This window comes from Heptranchias perlo, chromosome 20, assembly GCF_035084215.1.
Source record: "Heptranchias perlo isolate sHepPer1 chromosome 20, sHepPer1.hap1, whole genome shotgun sequence".
Lineage (NCBI taxonomy): Eukaryota > Metazoa > Chordata > Chondrichthyes > Hexanchiformes > Hexanchidae > Heptranchias > Heptranchias perlo.
Genome location: NC_090344.1, coordinates 29,416,867 through 29,434,191, shown reverse-complemented (window position 1 = coordinate 29,434,191; position 17,325 = coordinate 29,416,867). Strand labels below are relative to the sequence as shown.

At 46.3% G+C, this 17,325-nt stretch overlaps 1 non-coding gene across 1 annotated transcript; it reads right to left on the bottom strand.

Annotated features, from left to right (window-relative positions):
• Positions 1-17,243: 17,243 nt before the first annotated feature.
• On the bottom strand, positions 17,244-17,317 carry trnat-agu (transfer RNA threonine (anticodon AGU)). Its single transcript has one exon. It is a non-coding gene; the product is annotated as a tRNA-Thr (tRNA).
• Between the last annotated feature and the right edge of the window lie 8 nt (positions 17,318-17,325).

Below are 17,325 nucleotides of genomic sequence, written 5' to 3'. Positions count from 1 at the left end.
TATTCTGCGGCGAGGGACTCACTTCCTGACTCCCCAAAGTCTTTACAACATCTAAAAGGCACAATTCTGGAGTGTGATGGAATACTCTCCACTTGCCTTCATGAGTGCAGCTCCAACAACACTCGAAGCTCGGCACCATCCAGAAGAAAGCAGCCCGGTTGATTTGTACCACATCCACCACCCGAAACATTCATTCCATTAACCACCGGCGCACCGTGGCTGCAGAGTGCACCATCCACAGGATGCACTGCAGCAACTCGCCAAGGCTTCTTCGACAGCACCTCCCAAACTCGCAACCTCTACCACCTAGAAGGACAAGGACAGCAGGCACATGGGAACAACACCACGTGCACGTTCCCCTTCAAGTAACACACCATCCCGACTTGGAAATATATCGCCGCTCCGTCATCGTTGCTGGGTCCAATCCTGGAACACCCTACCTTAGAGCACCGTGGGAGAACCGTCACCACACGGACTGCAGCTGTTCAAGAAGACGGCTCACCACCAACTTCTCAAGGGTAATTAGGGACCGGCAATAAATGTTGGCCTTGCCAGCGACGCCCACATCCCATGAACGAATATAAAAACGTCGCAGAACCACGTAATAATTAAATTGGAGAAACATGGACCTCGATTATAACTCCCCACCCACCTGGCGGAAACCAGACAGGGGGCAGGTAAGTAGAGTGGGGGACTTGCTGACTCCTTTCCTGCCCCGATCTGACTGCCTGAAATTTTAAATTTCAGGCCGCAAGGACAACCTTTCCAAACCAGTGGGATCAACTTAAACATGCGGAACAGGCTCCGATGACGTCATCGGTGCCCGTTCTGCAATTTTAACCCAATGCCTGAGTGGAGGAGTATTGGAAGATTCTCTTCAAAACCAAATGTGCTGGCAGCTGGATCAAGGGCCCCAAGAGGCCCAAGGTAAGTTTGTTAATGTTTGTTTTGGTTTCTATGTGGGCCAAGAGGAGCAAAAGTGCTCCTTCGTGCTCGACAAGGAAATCTTGAACCTCCCTTGAACCATGCTTCCCGTTCTCAAATTGCCGAAATATAACATTTTTCCACATTAAACTGCATCTGCCACCTCCCTACCCATCCTACCTGACTATCTACTTCTGCCAACAGTTTTTCACATTTCTCAGAACAATTTTACTTACTGTCCAATTTGGTGTCATCAGCAAATTGTAATATTGCTCCCTCGATTCAGACAACCAGGTCATTCTGCATATGGGCATTATGAGCAGTTCCAGCGCACAACCCTGTGGAACACCACGAACCGTAAATTTCTACATATGGGCAATACGAGCAGTCCCAACATTCAGCCCTGTGGAGCACCACCCACTGTGCATTTCTACATATGGGCAATACGAGCAGTCCCAGCACTCATTTCAGTCTCAAATGGCCGGTCCCTTTTCCTGAGACTATGCCCCCTAGTTCTAGACTCCCCGGCCAGGTGAAACCACCTCTCAGCCTTTACCGTGTCAAGCCCTCTCAGAACATAGAAACATAGAAAATAGGAGCAGGAGTAGGCCATTCGGCCCTTCGAGCCTACTCCGCCATTCAATATGATCATGGCTGATCCCCTACCTCAATACCATATTCTCGCGCTCTCCCCATACCCCTTGATGTCGTTTGTATCTAAAAATCTATCTAACTCCCTCTTAAATATGTTCAGTGATTGGCCTCCGCAGCCCTCTGTGGTAGAGAATTCCACAGGTTCACCACCCCCTGAGTGAAGAAATTTCAACTCATCTCAGTCCTAAATGTCCTACCCCGTGTCGTGAGACTGTGACGCCTCGTTCCGGGCCTCCAAAACAGGGGAAGCATCCTCCCTGCATCCAGTCTGTCTAGCCCTATCAGAATTTGATACCATTAAATGAGATTCCCTCTCATTCTTCTAAACTCGAGTGAATACAGGCCGAGTCCACCCAATCTCTCCTCATAGACAATCCTGCCATCCCACGCATCAGTCTGGTGAGCGTTCGCTGCACTCCCTCTATGGCAAGTATATTCTTTCTTAGTTAAGGAGACCAAAACTGCACACAATATTCCAGGTGTGGTCTCACCAAGGCCCTGTATAACTGCAGTAAGACATCCTTGCTCCTATACTCAAATCCTCTTGCAATTATGGCCAATATACCATTTGCCTTCCTAACCGCTTGCTGCACCTGCATGTTTGCTTTCAGTGACTGGTGTACAAGGACACCCAGGACCCTTTGTACATCAACATTTCCCAATCTATCACCATTTAAATAATATTCTGCCTTTCTGTTTTTCCTTCCGAAGTGCATAACTTCACATTTATCCACATTATCCTGCATCTGCATGTATTTGCCCACTCATTCAACTTGTCTAAATCACCTTGAAGCCTTTTTGTATCCTCCTCACAACTTACGATCCCACCTATTTTTGTGTGGTCAACAAACTTGGAAATATTATATTTGGTTCCCTAATCCAAATCATTGATATACATTTTGAATAGTTGGGGCCCAAGCACTGATTCCTGCGGTACCCCACAAGTCGCAGGTGGTGATTTTATTGAAACCATCTCATCCCAGGAATTAATCTAGTGTACCTTCGTTGCACCACCTCTAAGGCAAGTATATATTTCCTTCGATAAGGAGACCAAAACTGTACACGATACTCCAGGTGAGATCTCACCAAAGCCCTGTACAATTATAGTAATATTTCCTTACTCTTGCAGTCCGACCCCCTTGCAATAAAGGCCAACGTGTTATTTGCGTTCTTAAATGCTTGCCGTACCTGCATGCTAATTTTTTTTGTGTTTCTTTTACCAAGACACCCAAATCTCTCTGGACACCAACATCTAATAGTTTCTCAGCATTTAAAAAATGTTCTGGTTTTCTATTCTTCCTGCCAAATTACACTCCATCTGCCAACTTCTTGCCCACTCACTTAACCTGTCTATATCTCTTTGTAACCTCTTTGTGTCCTCCTCAAAACTTACTTTCCCAATTAGCTTTGTATCATCATCAAACTTGGATACATTACAGTCGGCCCCTTCTACAAGTCGTTAATATAGATTGTAAACAGCTGAGGCCCAAGCACCGATCCTTGCGGTACCCCACCAGTTATAATCTGCCAACATGAAAATGACCCGTTTATCGCGACTCCGCTATTTGTCCGTTAACCAGTCCTCTATCCATGCTAATGTGTTACCACGAACCCCATGAGCCTTTTGAAAATCCAAATATACTGCACCCACTGGTTCCCCTTTAACTGCCTGCTAGTTATGTCCTCAAAAAACGATAATAAATTTGTCAATCATGATTTCCCATTCATAAAACCATGTTGACTTTGTTGATCATATTATGATATTCTAAGTGCCCATTACCACTTCCTTAACAATGGATTCCAGCATTTTCCCGACGACTGGTGTCAGGCTAATTGGTCTATATCTCACTGTTTTCTCTCTCCCTCCTTTCTTGAAGAGCGGGGTTCCATTTGCTACCTCCCAATCCATTGGGACCGTTCTAGAATCTAGGGAATTTTGGAAGATCATAACCAATTAATCCACTATCTCTGCAGCCACCTCTTTTAGAACCCTCGAATGTAAGCCATCAGGTCCAGGAGCTTTATTGTTTTTTAGTCCCATTAGTTTCTCAAATATTTTTTCTCGACTGATAATAATTACTTCAGGTTCCTCACTCTCATTAGCCCCATGGTTCCCCACTATTTCTGATAAGCTTTTTGCGTCTTCTTCTGTGAAGGGAACGGGCAATGGTATTACCACTATCACAAGAATCGGACCCCAAATAATGCCTCTCTGCTTGCAGGCTTCCTGGTGTAATACACCGATCCAAATCTTCGCACCTTACACCAATCCATATTCCCACCTGATTTCCAAATTTTCAGTTGCCTATGTAATATAAAATTTGGGATCCCCTTGTTTTCTATGGAAGTTAACTACTTTTGAAGCTGTTTCAGCGCATATCCTCCACACATATTACAAGTGATTGCTTTTGTGATCAGCTGTTCGTTGTAAACTTTGTTGTTCTGAATGATTACCATATTAACTTCATCCACAACACTTATGTCAGATCTTGTATTCAAACCATGGACTCTCTTTATTCCTCTAAGCGATCCCTTTAGTTTTTGTGCACTACTTCTTCATGTTCCCACATCGTCTCTATATTAATCAATCTAAACATCGTCCCGAATTGTGCTTCGTATAATCGTGTAGCATTTCTCTAACATTACATGTTAAAAGTCTACATACGCTTGATTACATAAATCGGAAGTCACAGATACATAAGACAAACTTAACAGAGTAACTAGAACTGGGAATTGAAATTCACTATATCAAGTATCACGACAAGTCCGTTCACAGGTCCTTCCAGAAGACTGGGGCACTTAGCTTGCCTTCTCTCTAGTATCGCAGTTCTCAGTTTGCAGGTTAGTTCTGCAGGCTCTAAAAGTTTTTTCACAGTCGCCAAAGCAGTGCAGGGACGAGAAGGAATAGCATGGACCCACGTCGTGTCGGAAACAACAATTACTAAAGGGTATTTATTTGCCTTTGCCATCTGAGGCTGCTCGCCTGTGTAGTCAATTTGCAATCGTTCCCAAGGTCACTTAGGGAGTTCGCTCAGAAGCAAGGCCCGCTTCTTTCGGGAGGGAGGATTGTATTGTGCACAGGGAGGCAATTAATAAAGTGGGCCTTGATATGGTATTTCCACTGCGGCCACCACCATTGACACGGTCTCGGGGTATGATTCTCGCTTCGAGGGCTGCATTGATTAATATGCGAGAGGCCCAGGATTCCAATCCCCGATGAGCCCTGCTGTCTTACTGCTTTTGGTGAAAAGTCACCAATTGGCTTCTGACTTCATTTCGGTGTTGCTGCTGGTAGAATTACATTATCTCCAGAGCATGTTTGATCTCCAGAGGACAGAGTGCGGAAGTTTCCAAGGAGCAACACAGGTGAAGTAAATCAAATCCCTCAAGATGATGAGGAGATTGAAGTTGAATGTGAATTTGCCCCAATCCAGGAGGTCTCATTGATATAAGATGATGGGATAGAGAGCGACATATCCAAGTTCGCCCGTGACAGCAGGATGGGCAGCATTGCAAGCAGTGTAGATGGAAGCGCAAAATTACAGTGAGACATTAATATAATCAATGAATGGGCAAAACTGTGGCAAATGGATTTCAATTTAAACAAATGTTAGGCCATCAACTTTGGACCTAAAAGGATGGATCAGAATATGTGCTAAATGGTGAAAAGCACGAAACTGTGGTGTTCCAAAGGGACTTAGGGGTCCATGTACATAAATCATTAAAATGCCATGGACAGGTACAGAAAATAATCAAAATGGTTAATGGAATGCTGGCCTTTCTATCTAGAGGACTAGAATACCAGGGGATAGATTTAAGCTACAACTATACAAAGCTCTGGTTAGACTACACCTGAAGTACTGTGTTCAGTTCTGGGCACAGCACCTTAGGAAGGATACATTGGCCGTGGAGGGAGTGCAGTTTAAATTTATTAGAATGATACCTGGACTCCAAGGTTTAAATTACGAGGAGAGATTATACAAATTACCGTTATATTCACTGGAATTTAGCGGATAAAGGGCTAATTTGATCAAAGTTTTCAAGGTATTAAGGGGAACTGATGGGGCAGGCAGAGATAAACTATTCCCGCTCGTTGGGGTGTCTAGGACTAGGGGACATAGCCTAGACATTAGAGTCAAGACATTCAGTAGTGAAGTCAGGAAACACTTCGACAAACAAAGGGAGATTGAAGTTTGGAACTCTCTTCCGCAAACGGCAGTTGATTGTTAATCTTAAACCTGAGATTGATAGTTTTTTATTAAACAAAGGTATGAAGGGACAAGGGCCTAAGGCGGTTATTTGGAGTTAGGTCACAGATGAGCCATGATCTCATTGAATTGCGGAAAAGTCTCGACGGGATAAATGGCCTTCTCCAGTTCTTAAGTTGCTTATTGGTGCAGAATGCAAAACGATCTTGCTTTGGACAGGAATCAAAACCAAATCACACGCATGGCAGCATTCTACCCCTGAACCACCAATGCTAGCACTCCTAAAATTTTCATATGTCCATTTACTCCACTTCACTCTCATAGTGAATGAAAGCACTAATTTGACTAAAGTGTACTTATGGTAGATTGTAAACCATGACGATGCTGAGACAGACGACAATGTCGTTTCAGAGCAATTCATCCTGCAAAGTGTTACAAGTCGTACATTCAAAATTTGATAAAGAGAAATTAATATTGTTGATATGAAATAATTAGTGTAGAACCTGATATTGCTCTACCTCATACATCGGACAAGCAAGCGAGATTGGATGGACATAGTGTTCTGAAATGATGGCGGATCGGCTGCTTGGCAGCGAAATTTTACAGTGGCTGCACGGCTCTGTTGCCAGTTGGTCTTTGGATCTGATTCTCGCTCAGGGAATTTCACTGGTTCAAATGCCGGATGAGCCCCGTTGTCTCCCCATTTTTAGTCAAAAATCTACTATTGGCTTCGGCGGTGCAGAAGACAGGTTTGACTTATCTCCGGCAGAGCATGTTTGAGCACCAGAGGACAGAATGCAGAGGGTTTGTCCACGCAGCAAACGGAGACGAAATGAAGATAATCTTTCAAGAAGTTGTACAGATTGAACCCGGCACATGAATTTATCCCAATTCAGGCGATCTCATGGGTACAGAATACAAAAGGTAAAGGATGCTGCATTGACGTGGAATCAATCCCCTGGTTTCCCGCCAATAGGCGAGGATTCTACCACTGAACCACCGATGCACACACCGCCGCATGCTGCATGTGTAGCGGTGGATACATGTCTAGAGCATGTAGTCCGAGAGACTTACTGTGCTAACGCTACGCAGTCTGCACTCCAGCCGTATAGTACCTGTGGGTTACCGAACGAGTGGTTCAAGCATGGTCTTGAAATTCACTGGGTGTTCGAAATCAGCTCACACCGCTATTGTGAAATGTTCAAATAAATAAGAGCTGTTGTTACCAGGCAGTGTTTACTTCTCTCTGAGCTTAAGGGATAATCCAGCCCAATGTTAACCTGTAGGATTTCACGACATGAGGCGGAATTTCCTTTCAGCTGCACCTTAAATTCTGCTTAATCACAGAATTTGGAGGTTTGTACTATTTTCTTCTTTGCATGTATCTCTCTATCTCTGTCTGGGTTTCTTCTCTCTCTGTGTTTCCCCTAATGGACTTATCAGGCTTCCTTGAAGGACCAGGTCTGGAAACCCGGGATGGGACTAGGCTATCGGGCCTTCAGTCCAATTGTTGTATTTCGACGGAATGAGCTTTGCTGTCGTCCGTCACCGTTTTCGGAAATTATAAACCTAGATGGGATTTCCCCTCCTTGGGTCCCGTCACCTCTGGGAAATGGAAATGAACCCGATCTAGCACTCGGTCTAAATATGTGCATTCTCATTGCTTAAGAATAAAATTATGGGGTTACAGCAATTTTCAGGACACATTTTAGAAATTAACACGTTACAGACTAATTCGAAAACGAGAAGCACGTGAGATTAAATGAACGCTGGTAACGTGGGCACGTAATTGGCTAAGGGATAGGAGGCAGAGAGTAGCAGTGAAGGGATTTTTTATCTGACTGGCGAGAAATATGCAGTTGAATCGCCCAGGGGTAGCTTTAAGGCGATTGCTTTTCTTGTTATATAAAAATGACTTGGATGTGGGAATAGGGATACAACTTCGAGGTTTGCGGATGATACAAAACTTGACAACGTAGCAAATAGCGAGGAAGGTAGTGGCAGATTTCTGGAGGACATGGACAGACTGGTGAAATGGGCAATCACGTGACAAATTTAATGCAGATCAGTGTGAAGTGACGCACATTTGGGAGAAGGACATGGGGAGGCAGTATAATCCAAATGGAACAATTAATGGGGGTTTGCAAGAGCAGAGGGACCTGAGGGAGCTGGGGGATGTGGGGGGGGGGGGGCTGTGTGTGGGGGGTGCATATACGCAAAACAGTGCAAGTTGATAGAGTGGTTAAGAAAGCGTATTGGATAATTGGTTTCGTAAATAGGGGCATCGAATATAAAAGCAATGAAGTCACACTAAACCTTTACAAATCACTGGTTAGGTGTCAGCTGGAGTATCTTGTACAGTTCTGGGCAGTACACCTTAGGACGGATGGAGAGGCATAGAACGGGATTCAGAGAAGGTTGACCTGGATGATACCAGGGATGAGGACTTCAGTTTTGTGGAGAGATTGGAGAAGCTGGGATTATTCTCCTGACAGCAGAGATGGTTAACTGCAGACCTAATAGAGGTATTCAAAATAATGAGGGATTTTGAAAGAGCAAGTAGGGAGAAACTGTTTTCTCTGGTAAGTTGGTCGGTAACCAGAGGTCATAGATTTAAAATAATTGGTAAAAGAACTAGAGGGGAATTGAGGAGAATTTTTTTCACACAGAGGTTTTGTTAAGATCAGGAACGCACTTCCTGAAACGGTGATGGAAGCAGATTCCATAGGATCATTCAAAAGGCAATTGGACATGTACTTGAAGAGGACTAATTTGCAGGGTTATGGGGAAAAATCTGGGGTGTGGGTCCAATTTGGACAGGGATTCGAAAGAGCCAGCACAGGTACGACGGCCGAATGGCCTCCTTCTGTGCTGTAAGATTCAATGATTCTATGATTATCTTCTGAATCATTGCAATTGAATCTATTCAGTGTTGACGAAACAAGAAAATTATAACCATGATATTCTGCTTCTCCATTCCCTTATGAATATCGCAGATTATAATGTCCAGGCGGGGGTGGGTCTGAATGGGGGATAGAGTGCGGAGATTGGAATGGAAGCCCAGCAGAATGAACTTGGTCTCATCAGTTTTTGTTATTTTTCCGACCAGTTGCCCGAAGCAGGCGGTGAACCTTCTTTGCGAGAGAGGATGGTCATTTCAGTTCAGAAGGAAAAAGGTATCGAGAAAATCGGGTGACACAGACACGGAATGATCCGGGACTTACAGCACATCCCTTTTAAACAGACGCAGACACGGAATGATCCGGGACTTACAGCACATCCCTTTTAAACAGACAGACACGGAATGATCCGGGACTTACAGCACATCCCTTTTAAACAGACACAGACACGGAATGATCCGGGACTTACAGCACATCCCTTTTAAACAGACACAGACACGGAATGATCCGAGACTTACAGCACATCCCTTTTGAACAGACACAGACACGGAATGATCCGGGACTTACAGCACATCCCCTTTAAACAGACACAGACACGGAATGATCCGGGACTTACAGCACATCCTTTTTAAACAGACACAGACACGGAATGATCCGGGACTTACAGCACATCCCTTTTAAACAGACACAGACACGGAATGATCCGGGACTTACAGCACATCCCTTTTAAACAGACACAGACACGGAATGATCCGGACATAAATCATAATTATGACCGATAAGTTTCTCTTACGTTGACCATAAGATAGACTCTTTTTACAAAGACACCACTGTACACTTTGATACTTCGTGATCTGACAATCTCAACACCTTCGTGGAAGGAACTGTTGCTGATTCTAGAAAACAACCCAAAAACCTCTCTCTGCCGTTTCGAGTAGCATGGGACTGACAACCACAACTTCTGGGTGGACTGAATGAGAGAAACAAGAATTGAACACAAAAATTGACTAAGATGGGATCCGAAGCCACGCGTGTAAAGCACAATACATTAATAATCCATCGCCTTAAACTCTCGACCACTTCGTCACATAAGCAACCAATGGAAAGCCCTTTTATTCAAAATGAAAATATTGGCTATGTTGCCAATCTGAAACAATAATAGTAAATGCTGGAAATCGTCAGCAGGTCAGGCAGAATCTTCAGATATTGAAACAGAGTTAATGTTTCAGGTCGATGACCTTTCGTCTGAGCTGAATCAGAATAAAAGCGCTTTTATTTTCTTTTTTGAATGTAAAGCCCTGGACTCCGAGGACAAGAAAGTCTGACCGTACAATATGACCTGCCCACGCACCTAAATCGAGAATGTTGAAAATGTCCAGTCAGCTGCTGAAAGCAAACTTCGGTGGAAGAACAGCTTTTGCCACTGGATGCAGCGATGTTAGAAGGACCTAAGACTGTAATGGAGAGCGTGGAGAATTGCCAGGATACCAAGCAAAACGATTCACTCGATATTTTGGCGGAGAGGCCGTTGATGAATTTTAGATGGAACAGCAACATGCTGAAATCCAGTGGGTGTGTGAAAGAAAGCGAGTGCTGATGGAAGGGGCTGGGAGTTCAGCAGTGTGGGACCGTGTGCCGAACCACAGCAGTTAAATCCGATTCCCAATTAGTGAACCGATCCAAATGGTTTGTTTGTTTATTCGTCCATGGGATGTGGGCGTCGCTGGCAAGGCCATCATTTAATGCCCATCCCTAATTGCCCTTGAGAAGGTGGCGGTGAGCCGCCTTCTTCAACCGCTGCAGTCCGTGTGGTGACGGTTCTCCTACAGTGCTGTTAGGTAGGGAGCTCCAGGATTTTGACCCAGCGACAATGAAGGAACGGGGATATATTTCCAAGTCGGAATGGTGTGTGACTTGGAGGGGAACGTGCAGGTGGTGTTGTTCCCATGTGCCTGCTGCCCTTGTCTTTCAAGGTGGTAGAGGTCGCGGCTTTGGGAGGTGCTGCAGTGCATCCTATGGATGGTGCACACTGCAGCCACTGTGCGCCGGTGGTGAAGGGAGTGAATGTTTAGGGTGGTGGATGGGGTGCCAATCAAGCGGGCTGCTTTGTCCTGGATGGTGTTGAGCTTCTTGAGTATTGTTGGAGCTGAACTCATCCAGGCAAGTGGAGAGTATTCCATCACACTCCTGACTTGTGCCTTGTCGATGGTGGAAAGGCCTTGGGGGAGTCAGGAGGTGAGTCACTCGCCGGAGAATATCCAGCCTCTGACCTGCTCTTGTATCCTTAATATTTATATGGCTGGTCCAGTTAAGTTTCTGGTGAATGGTGACACCCAGGATGTTGATGGTGGGGGATTCGGCGATGGTGATGCCGAATCACTCACAGAAGAGATTTACTGGAAAGATTCCAGGGATGAGGGGCTTTAGTTACATGGATAGACTGGAGAAGCTCGGTCTGTTCTTTTTGAAACAGAAACGGTTGCGAGGAGATTAGATAGAGGTGATCGAAATCATGAATGGTCTAGACAGAGTACATAGAGAGAAATTGTTTCCATTGGTGGAAGGGTCAAGGACCAGAGGACAAAGATTTTTAAGGTGCTTGGCAAAAAAAATTATACGGTGACATGAGGAAAAACTTTTTTACACAGCGAGAGGTTGGGATGTGGAATGCACTGCCCGAGGGGGTGGTGGAGGCAGATTCAATCATGGGCTTCAACAGGGAAGTGGATAACTAATTGAAACGAAAATAAATGCAGGGCTGCATGGAAGGGGCGCAGGAATGGGTCTAGCTGGATTGCTCTTGCAGAGAGCCGGCACAGACTCGATGTGCTGATTGGCCTCTTTCCTTGCTGTAACCTTTATATGATTCTGTTCTATGTGTAGGGGGCGATGCAAAGCGACAGGAGCGTGACGTAAATCGACCAGCTCATGTACTTTCCCTGATAATAAATCCGAGTATGAGGCAAAGATGAAATACATAATTATGGTACATATTTTTTACCTTATGCTCACCATAAGAGATACCCGCTTTACCAGGGGGCCATTGTGCACTTTGATTGATAATTCACCGAGATCACACCTTACACTCCCAAAACCTCCGTGCAAGAAACAGTTTGGGTGGTAATCAAGACTTTGCTGATTTGAGCAAACAGATGTAAGCCAGCAATGCGGAAAGGCACTTCTGAGGAAAGAAGGGTTTTTGGTGAAGAGGCCAAAATAAGCAGCGCCATTAATTCTTACAGCGGTGGGATTTGAACCAATATAATGCAGAGATTAAAATCCAACATTTTCGAAAACTAAGCTGCTCTCCCACATGGCAGTCGATTCATTTCGGATGAAAGATGTCATAGAGCTGAAACGTTACCTCTGGTTCTTTCTCCACAGGCGCTGTCTGACCTGCTGAGTGTTTCCAGCATTTTCTATTTCATTTTTGTGATTTCACAATGGCTGTTTTCCTGAAAACACCCAATTTGACTCAAGGACGCAGCTCACACTTCACTTTCCCCACGCGCTTTAAAGTCTGCCGTTTCGGAACAAAATCCCCTCCGTGCCGAACATTCAAAGGACCTTTCGCTCACGGCCAACCTCCTGTAATCGACACTTTTTCGCCAATGCCGCTCTTTGCATTTCTGCTTTTCAATCGGACATTTCCACAGGCCTATTAAGATCAAGCGGAACATTTCCGACCTGACTGCACCGCCCAGATTGCCAAAAGTGCACCTTTCAGCCGTGATTCGCAGCTATGTAGCGCCGCCCGTCTCTCCCGCACATCAACTGCTCGGGGAAAAGCGCCAACGACCATGAAAACAAAACCCAGTTCTTCAGTTAACATCCCCCGTATCACAAGATACCCCATGGAAATTTCACAGAAAAGTCTGCCGCGGTCCTTCCGAATGCCCGCCCTGCTTTCTTAGTGCTTGTCTCTGGAGCAGACACGCAGATCCAAATGTATCGATTGGTTTCAAGGCACAAATGTACATTGATGCGATCGGGACATGTGTCCCCGAGAAACAGCGGTCGATGTAGAGCAAACTTAAAAGCGTAAGAATGTAAAAGTGAGTGTTAGAGTAGGCAAGGCCGCAGTAAAGTCTCAATAAAATGGACCATGTTTGTGGAAGCAAAAAAAAGCTGGAAGAAGCGGCGGGTCTGAATTTTGGATCACCCAGCAGGGACACACGAGAGAACAAAGACAGGATACAGACAAAGGTGCAGAAAGAAAAAGAACGAAATAAGAGGAATGAAAAGAGAGTGAAAGAAAGGATGGGAGAGAAGGCGGTGAAAGAAAGAAAGAAAGAGAGAAAGAAAGAAAGGAGTGTGAAAGTCAACCGTGCAATACTCAGCCCGCAAACGGGCGCTGCTCCCAATCAGCTGCACTTCGCCCCACAGACCCTCGTCCCATTCACACCATCCTACAATACACTGTCAATGCTGTGCAGTGAAACAGAGAATTTAAAGGTATATCTATATATATTTTTATTCGTTCACGGGATGTGGGCGTCGCTGGCAAGGCCGGCATTTATTGCGCATCCCTAATTGCCCTCGAGAAGGTGGTGGTGAGCCGCCTTCTTGAACCGCTGCAGTCCGTGTGGTGACGGTTCTCCCACAGTGCTGTTAGGAAGGGAGTTCCAGGATTTTGACCCAGCGACAATGAAGGAACGGCGATATATTTCCAAGTCGGGATGGTGTGTGACTTGGAGGGGAACGTGCAGGTGGTGTTGTTCCCATGTGCCTGCTGTTCTTGTCCTTCTAGGTGGTAGAGGTCGCGGGTTTGGGAGGTGCTGTCGAAGAAGCCTTGGCGAGTTGCTGCAGTGCATCCTGTGGATGGTGCACACTGCAGCCACAGTGCGCCGGTGGTGAAGGGAGTGAATGTTTAGGGTGGTGGATGGGGTGCCAATCAAGCGGGCTGCTTTATCTTGGATGGTGTCGAGCTTCTTGAGTGTTGTTGGATCTGCACTCATCCAGGCAAGTGGAGAGTATTCCATCACACTCCTGACTTGTGCCTTGTAGATGGTGGAAAGGCTTTGGGGAGTCAGGAGGTGAGTCACTCGCCGCAGAATACCCAGCCTCTGACCTGCTCTCGTAGCCACAGTATTTATATGGCTGGTCCAGTTAAGTTTCAGGTCAATGGTGACCCCCAGGATGTTGATGGTGGGGGATTCGGCGATGGTAATGCCGTTGAATGTCAAGGAGAGGTGGTTGAACTCTCTCTTGTTGGAGATGGTCATTGCCTGGCACTTATCTGGCGCGAATGTTACTTGCCACTTATGAGCCCAAGCCTGGATGTTGTCCAGGTCTTGCTGCATGCAGGCTTGGACTGCTTCATTATCTGAGGGGTTGCGAATGGAACTGAACACTCTGCAGTCATCAGCGAACATCCCCATTTCTGACCTTATGATGGAGGGAAGGTCATTGATGAAGCAGCTGAAGATGGTTGGGCCTAAGACACTGCCCTGAGGAACTCCTGCAGCAATGCCCTGGGGCTGAGATGATTGGCCTCCAACAACCACTACCATCTTCCTTTGTGCTAGGTATGACTCCAGCCACTGGAGAGTTTTCCCCCTGATTCCCATTGACTTCAATTTTACGAGGGCTCCTTGGTGCCACACTCGGTCAAATGCTGCCTTGATGTCAAGGGCAGTCACTCTCACCTCACCTCTGGAATTCAGCTCTTTTGTCCATGTTTGGACCAAGGCTGTAATGAGGTCTGGAGCCGAGTGGTCCTGGCGGAACCCAAACTGAGCATCGGTGAGCAGGTTATTGGTGAGTAAGTGCCGCTTGATAGCACTGTCGACGACACCTTCCATCACTTTGCTGATGATTGAGAGTAGACTGATGGGGCGGTAATTGGCCGGATTGGATTTGTCCTGCTTTTTGTGGACATGACATACCTGGGCAATTTTCCACATTGTCGGGTGGATGCCAGTGTTGTCGCTGTACTGGAACAGCTTGGCTAGAGGCGCAGCTAGTTCTGGAGCACAAGTCTTCAGCACTACAGCTGGGATGTTGTCGGGGCCCATAGCCTTTGCTGTATCCAGTGCACTCAGCCGTTTCTTGATATCACGTGGAGTGAATCGAATTGGCCGAAGACTGGCTTCCGTGATGGTGGGGATATCGGGAGGAGGCTGAGATGGATTATCCACTCGGCACTTCTGGCTGAAGATGGTTGCAAACGCTTCAGCCTTGTCTTTTGCACTCACGTGCTGGACTCCGCCATCATTGAGAATGGGGATGTTTGCAGAGCCTCCTCCTCCCGTTCGTTTTTTAATTGTCCACCACCATTCACGACTGGATGTGGCAGGACTGCAGAGCTTTGATCTGATCCGTTAGTTGTGGAATCGCTTATCTCTGTCTATAGCATGTTGCTTCCGCTGTTTAGCATGCATATAGTCCTGAGTTGTAGCTTCACCAGGTTGGCACTTCATTTTTCGGTACACCTGGTGCTGCTCCTGGCATGCTCTTCTGCACTCCTCATTGAACCAGGGTTGATCCCCGGGCTTGTTGGTAATGGTAGAGTGAGGAATATGCCGGGCCATGAGGTTACAGATTGTGCTGGAATACAAATCTGCTGCTGCTGATGGCCCACAGCGCCTCATGGATGCCCAGTTTTGAGCTGCTAGATCTGTTCTGAATCTATCCCATTCAGCACGGTGGTAGTGCCACTCAACACGTTGGATGGTGTCCTCAGTGCGAAGACGGGATTTCATCTCCACGAGGACTGTGCGGTGGTCACTCCGACCAATACTGTCATGGACAGATGCATTTGTGACAGGTCGATAGGTGAGGACGAGGTCAAGTCAGTTTTTCCCTCGTGTTGGTTCGCTCACCACCTGCCGCAGGCCCAGTCTTGCAGCTATGTCCTTCAGGACTCGGCCAGCCGTGGTGCTACCGAGCCACTACTTGGTGATGGACATTGAAGTCCCCCACCCAGAGTACATTTTGTGCCCTTGCGACCCTCAGTGCTTCCTCCAAGTGGTGTTCAACATGGAGGAGGACTGATTCATCAGCTGAGGGAGGACTGTCGGTGGAAATCAGCAGGAGGTTTCCTTGCCCATGTTTGACCTGATGCCATGAGATTTCATGGGGTCCAGAGTCAATGTTGAGGAATCCCAGGGCCACTCCCTCTTGACTGTATATCACTCTACCGCCACCTCTGGTGGGTCTGTCCTGCTGGTGGGACAGGACTGTCCCCAGGGATGGTGATGGACGAGTCTGGGACGTCGGCTGAGAGATATAATTCTGAGAGTATGGCTATGTCAGGCTGTTGCTTGACTAGTCTGTGGGACAGCTCTCCCAAATTTGGCACAAGTCCCCAGATGTGAGTAAGGAGGACCTTGCAGGATCGATTGGGCTTGGTGTTTTGCCGTTGTCGTGTCCGGTGCCGAGTGGTCCGATGCCGGGTGGTCCGTCCGGTTTTATTCTTGTTATGACTTTTCGTAGCGAGATTTTACAACTGAGTGGCTTGCTGCGCCATTTCAGAGGGCAATTAAGAATCAACCACATTGCTGTGGGTCTGGAGTCACATATTGGCCAGACCAGGTAAGGGCGGCAGGCTTCCTTCCCTGAAGGACATTAGTGAACCAGATGGGTTTTTACGACAATCCGGTGGTTTCATGGCTATCATTACTGATACCAGTATTTTAATTCCAGCTGCCGTGGCGGGATTTGAACTCATGACTCTGGATTTTTTTAGTCCAGGCCTCTGGATTACTGGCCCAGTAACATAACCACTATGCTACCGTACCGTCCTACAGTGCACTTTCAAAACCTGTGCATAGAGACAGAGAGTTTACAGGTACAGAGACACTCACACACCGTCCTACGATACACTTCAAATGCACGTGCAGTGAGACAGAAAGTTTAAAGGTATCGTGACGCTTACCTTTTATTTCAAAAGTAGCACATCCCAGGAGCAAGAGAGAGCGTGGGTCAGTCTCCCTCTCCTGGTGTTGCTGAGGCTTGTCAGTCAAGAGTCCCCTCCTATCACTATTGGCTGTGGAGGAAGTACAGTGTAGATTTAATGGAATACCTCCAGCCTGACGGAAGTTAGGCTGACTGGCCAGTAATTACTCGATCTATCCCTTTCTCCCTTTTTAAACAACTGTACATCTTTAGCAGTCCTCCAATCCTCCGGCATCACACCTGTAACCAGGGAGGATTAGAAAATGATGGTCAGAGCCTCCGCTATTTCCTTCCTTGCTTCTATTAACAGCATGGGATATATTTCATCCGGGCCTGGGGATTCAGGTGGAGTGATTTGGGGACTTTCTTTTTCCTCTTTGCGAAAGCTTGCACCGCAGGTCAAGATCACAAGCCCAGATCCAAATTCGGACTACTTCCGGGTTTGAACCTCAAATCGTGAATTATACCACAACCCCAACAACAAATAAATTAACGTGTTACAGACACATTCTATGAGAGGTCTGTCTGTACAATGAAAGGGCGTTTTTGATCAGTCATTCTGATATCCGTTTCCTCCTGAAACTTGAACAAATACAAATACCACACTGTTATTTTGTCATTCAATTCCACAAATTAGGTGAAAATAACAAATTACGGAAGGCACTGCTGGGCGTTGAACCCAGGATCTCCTGTTTACTAGACAGATGCTTTAACTAACTAAGCCACAGCGCCAATTGATA